The sequence below is a fragment of the Pinus tabuliformis genome, chromosome 1_2 (genome assembly GCF_031772625.1).
Source record: "Pinus tabuliformis cultivar Carrire ecotype Pingquan chromosome 1_2, CPIR1, whole genome shotgun sequence".
Classification (NCBI taxonomy): Eukaryota; Viridiplantae; Streptophyta; class Pinopsida; order Pinales; family Pinaceae; genus Pinus; species Pinus tabuliformis.
In genome coordinates this window covers 1,360,747,940-1,360,753,939 of record NC_142298.1, presented here as the reverse complement: position 1 = coordinate 1,360,753,939, position 6,000 = coordinate 1,360,747,940, and positions in this window count along the sequence as shown.

The window sequence follows — 6,000 nt, the reverse complement described above, 5'->3', positions numbered from 1 at the left end:
CATCACCTTTATTGACAGCACTTAATGCAGTGGCCTACACCATCTTGACACTGGGGCCCAGAGACGTAGTCCCTCCTAGACGAACTCCGTTATCAATGCTTATGTTTTCATGTGTTGATGATTGTCTTGTTCCTCTTCTTTTCCACATGCAGATGTATTCATTAATGTTCCTTCAAAATTCAATTTAACACATCACGAAAGTAAAAGGTCTTGGAAGGGTCCTTTGTCACACCTGGACCTGGATCAAATTGGTATCAGAGTGGTCTTTGTGTTGATGTGAATTGCAGTGTGAAAAATGATAGAGGATGAAAGAGCGATGTACAAGACCATGGTCAACATTTCCAAAAGAGTGGAGATCGTGTATGAAACTCTACAGAAAGAGACAAAGGAAAAGGAGCGATTGCAGCTTCAGTTGCAAGCCACAGAAGAGGCCATGGAATAATTGAAGCAAAACAAACATAATCTTCAAATAGAGAATGATGAATTGAAGGTGTGCTTACATGAAGAAAAAGAGGAAAAACAAAGTTTTCTACAACAGCTGCAAGCAAAGGACGAGGCCTTGGAAAAGCTGCAGCGTGACCCATGCGAGGTAAAAAGTAGTTCTCCATCTTCATGTATGTTTCCTAATAATGATTTCGCTATTTTCGAAAATCATACCACATGAATTGGCTCCAAAATGTTGAAGAGAATGGGGTATGAAGGAAAAGGCTTGGGCATTAATGGCCAAGACATTGTCAACCCCATCAGAGTAGAGAAATTACCCCGTCAGGCTGGACTTGGGTATGTCAGAGAGGAAGTTGGGGAATGCGCCACAACAGTTAATGAACCACCAATGATAGATGATGAGAAGCCTTCATCAGTTCTTTCCAAATCTAAAGAGGAGGTAAAAGATGTTGATTTCCTTTCGGTTTCATCTTCTCATAGTATGATGTTTGTTGGAGATTTGGAGATCCCAATTACAGGGACAAACATGAGGCTCCTTACAAGGATGAGGCACAAGGAGAAAGAAAAACTTGGTGTTAATAACCAAGGCATAACTCCACCTTTGCAAGTTGTGCATGAACATCCATTTGTAGGCTCGAGATACACTAAAGGAGAGTGCTCGAAGGTGTCAGAGTCGTATGAGACATTGATGAAATCGTCGAGGAAAGAGAATGATGGGAACACATCCCCATCATCCCATGGAAATGCCCATTGCAGGGAGAGAGCTAAGGCAAGCTCTCATCGCCATACTGACATCAGAGACAGCAAGGGAAGGTATAACCATTTTCGATCTTCGAATGTTCATTTTGATTATGATCATGTTGTTAATAATGAACGAAGATCAAGGCATCGAAAAACATGTGCCTTTTGTGGTTTACCTAACCATACCTTTTCTAAGTGTTGGAAAAGAATGGTAGCACTCATGAGGCATGAAAAACCCTCCCAACAGCATCAAAAGAAACAGGTTAAGCAGATATGGAGGAAGAAAACCTACTATAATCATTGCAACAGAAATGGCCATCAAAGAGCCACTTGTTGGAGGCTCCATCCAGAGCAGCACCTTAGAGACAAAGCGTCGGTGCGTGAACCAGGTGAAGCAGTTGTTCGACAAGCAAAACCACCTCAAGGAGGTGACCCTTTCACATTAATAAGTGAAAAATGGTTTCTAGACATGTTGTCGTTTCATGGTAATTCTTTTGTAAATCATTTGTTGCATTTTAAAATGTAAAAGTGATGATGTGTTTCCATCACTTGGTCAGCAACAATGATGTCTGGTCTTATTTTGAGTTGCATGTTAAACTCTGAAAGTGATGTTATGTTTCCATCACTTGTCAAAACAATAGTGTTTGGCCTTATGTATGTAAATCATGTGTTCCAGTGATGATGTGTTTTCCATCACTTTTTGAAGCAACAATGATGTGTCAGCCTTCTTGTCATCGCTTGGGTATTACATCCCTCTTGATGTAAACTTGACCACCAAGTATGTGTTATAAACTCGTGGCAAGTATGGGACGTTTGGGTCATTAGTTGTTCATGTCATTCAAGCATGTAATTTGTGAAAACAATGTACTACAGGTTGCATAGGTAGCAGGTGTCGGCTCGTTGCTTAAGGCTCTGAAGACCAAATGTGAAGGGGATGGAAGTGAGACCTTTTCAGGATGCTTCTGATGCAGAAATGCTATAGAGAAGTTGCAGATTATTTTTCATGCTTTTGGAGGACCAAAAGCTCCTTAGTGGGGAGGATTGATCCAGGTGGCTCCAGAGACACACAGAACAAGGAGGACTCAGGGAAGCTTAAAAATCAAAGTGTTTGGATTATGCTCAAACCAGGACCAAAGCGTAGATCTCGTCATCCTGATCGCGACAATGTGAACGATTCATCAATCTGAGTCCATATGCGAAAGTTAGAAGCAGTGAAAGTTAGGTTGACTTTTTCATGACTGGGCAAGCTTAAGGAGGCCACAATTTGGACTTTGTCCAGCCACCAAACTCTAGCCAACCTAGGCCAGATTCCAGGAGAAATTGTGGGGTCGTTAAATGCACTCCTACGGTTAAAATTCGAATTTCAAATAAATGTGCATTGTTATATTAAAAACAAAAATATATATATAATAAAAGGGGGTGGGGGCCACCAACCCCACCACCCCCATCCTCCAACCTACGTACTATTAAATGGTGAGGTCAGTTGGAGTTGAACCCACCCGACCATGTGATCCAGCGCACTGGGCGGCACCATAACAAACAAACACCATATATATTATGCGTCCAACATATATTAACGCACCACCCAAATATACATATATATATATAATCGCGCCAAACATTATAACATGTGGAGGAGGGTACGGGGGCGGGCCGCCCAAGGTGGGCCCAACCACCTGAAATCTGTTTTGTAAAACAAATAAACTAAAACGAGAAAGGTGGGGTTTGACCACCCAACCCCTCCTCAACCATATGCTAACTTAACCAATGCAGCCAACTGAATTATTGTTAAATCTACTCGGAATTTTATTTAAACAATCATTTTCACTAGTGCACAGGGGAGAGACTGTAGGGCATGGATTTTGAGGCAGAAGGCGAGCACGGATTTCGAGACAATTAATTAATTTTTTAATGCAGAAACTGTAAATTTTGCAAAGGGAAAAATTTTCACTTTGTTAGAAATTGACAAATTTTATATGGATTCTACACCTCTCGTCACCACAAATGCAATGGCATTGTCCATTTCTCCATCAAAGTTCTTCTTTTTTCAGCCATTTCCAGAATGCACGTGGAACCCTGATTTCATCAAAACACAGGTAGCTGAAGAAATTTTCCCCAGAAGGTAAAATTTTGTCATTTCGGAATATAGTCAAGTTTATACTTGTTTTTCATGGTTTTCCGCAGGGATCGCAATGGCGAGATCAGATTCGCCATCTGAGTTGTATATTTCCAGTACATCCATGGAGCAGAATCTTTGAGGAATCCCAAGCGAATCTAAAAGATTCCTTGAGCCCAGAATTCTCAACTTCTTAGAATTTGGATTTGGAGAATTGATTCAGCACTACTCAATGCCACGAATCTGATGGTACACTCAGATTTGTCATTCTCTCATTTCTTCTTCTCATCACTTTTCTAAGTACTAGTGAAGAGGTCCACATTCATGTGCAAGCAGTCTTTTGTCATACGATCAATGCCTTGAGATCGATGGTCCGAACAGCTTCAGTAGTGTGACATCCACTTCTTCAGATGGCCCTTGGTTGTGAGGTATATGATGTGTTCATGTACTTCTTCTTTATGCATTATGCTGCACAGATCTTTGATTGATGTTGATGCAGAATCTTGTTTATTACATGTTGTCATGATTCCTTGCTTGATTTGATGTTGAATCTTCTATGTGATGTACTCGCTAATATGATTTGTCATGTTATGCTTTGAGGTAGCTTGTTGTATGTTGTTGGGATACTCTTGTTTTCATCATGCATGTTTTGCTTTTTGAAATCCCTTTTGTGCCATGTTGACAAGATGTTCATCATGCATGTTTTTGTGTCATAGTGATAGGAGTTTTTTGATCGAGAGTTCCAGTTGTGGGAGAGTTCCAGTTGTGGGACGTCTCTTAGAGCCACTCCTGCGTGAGAGGATTTTTCCTTGTATGATTGCGACATCATTGCTTGTGTACATCACCTTTATTGACAACATTTAATGCAACGGCCTATACCATCTTGACACTGGGGCCCAGAGATGTAGTCCCTGCTGGACGAACTCCATTATCAGCACCTATGTTTTCATGTGTTGATGATTGTCTTGTTCCTCTTCTTTTCCACATGCAGATGTATTCATTAATGTTCTTTTAAAATGCAATTTAACACATCATGAAAGTAAAAGGTCTTGGAAAGGTCCTTTGTCACACCCAGACCTGGATCAATATTTATCAATATGCATATTAATATTATTATTATTATTAGATCTATATCATTAAATCTTATGGTGTTTTCCAACCACATTTATTAATGTGGTTGTTCTAGCATATATCAAGTTCACGCTTACTTTCTATGTAAACTACATTCATTAATGTGGTTGTACTAGTCATATAAGTCTTGCATGTTCATATAAGTCTCATATACTTAATTAAAAAAAAAAAAAAATCTAATTATAAATAATTGATCATACAATATAATTTTAATATTTTTGTTTTCATGTTTATTGAAGTGTGTTGATTATTGTGGGTTATCATATATATTGTTTTGGTAAAAATAAGTACTTTGTAGGTTATAATTAGCATTTAAAATTTTTTTATAAAGATGTTCCGTGACATTCTTTATGAATATTTTGGATTTATTTAATTGTGTCCCAATAATTCAATGAATTGGTGTTAAAAAGTAACATTCCATTATGTTTTTTTGTGTTTTAATTATCAATATAGCCATGTTTATTTTGGAATAGGGCTTTTAAAATTTTAATTTAATTATCAACAATTATTAAGTGGATGGTAGGGAATTAACCTCCATAAATTTTTTTAGAAAAAACATATAAACAATTCAGTGATAGAGATTTATCTCCAAAAAAGTTATGCTCATTTTACCTTTTTAATTAAATTCCGTAATTAAAAAAATGTTAGGTGAATAAGTACAATATAAAGGGAGTTATGATTTTTATGACATGTGGTATCGATTAGCCATGGTATATTTGCTTATGATATTGTAACAAAGACTATTTATAGATTAAAAATCTCCATAATAAAATGGTAATAAAACTTCATAGTTAGGAATCTTGTTTCATATTTTTTTAATTGTATGTATATTTAATTGATATTAATTTTTTTTATGTTATTAATACAATTTAAAATAAAGTTATAATTTAGGTACTTTTTATGATTGTTTATTTTAACAATGAATACTTATTATATAGATGAATGTCCAACATTAGCTAGTTACTTAATTTATATAACATATATATTTTTATAAGATATTTTGTGCATATTTAACTCTAGTTTTCCCTTTTTATTTCTTCAATATTTTAAAGTATGCTATAAATAAATTTCTCTATTTACTTTGATGTGAGAAAGAAATACCCACTTGTTTTGCTTTGGAGGCTAATGTATCCATCAAATTAGATTTGAGTTTAATCACATTGAGAAAAACCTTACACATTGATATAATCAATTTAGATTTGAGTTTAATCATATTGAAAAAAACCTTACACATTGATATAATCAATTTAGATTTGAGTTTAATCATATTAAGAAAAACCTTACACATTGATATAATGTGTCAAGTGAGGGCAATACCAACCATGTTTTTAAGTATAATAACAGTTCTGTGAAATATAAAAACTCGATCCATGTCGAATTGATAATCCAAGATTTTACAATATTTTATGCTACATGACTATCTGGATTCATAAAATTTTATGAAGTGGAAAAGAAAAGACTACGCCATGTTGAAGGATTTTAAAATCTTTTTATGCTACATGACCAGCGAAATTCATGAAATTTTATAAAGTGGACAAGAAAAGACTACACCATGTTGATGGATAGAT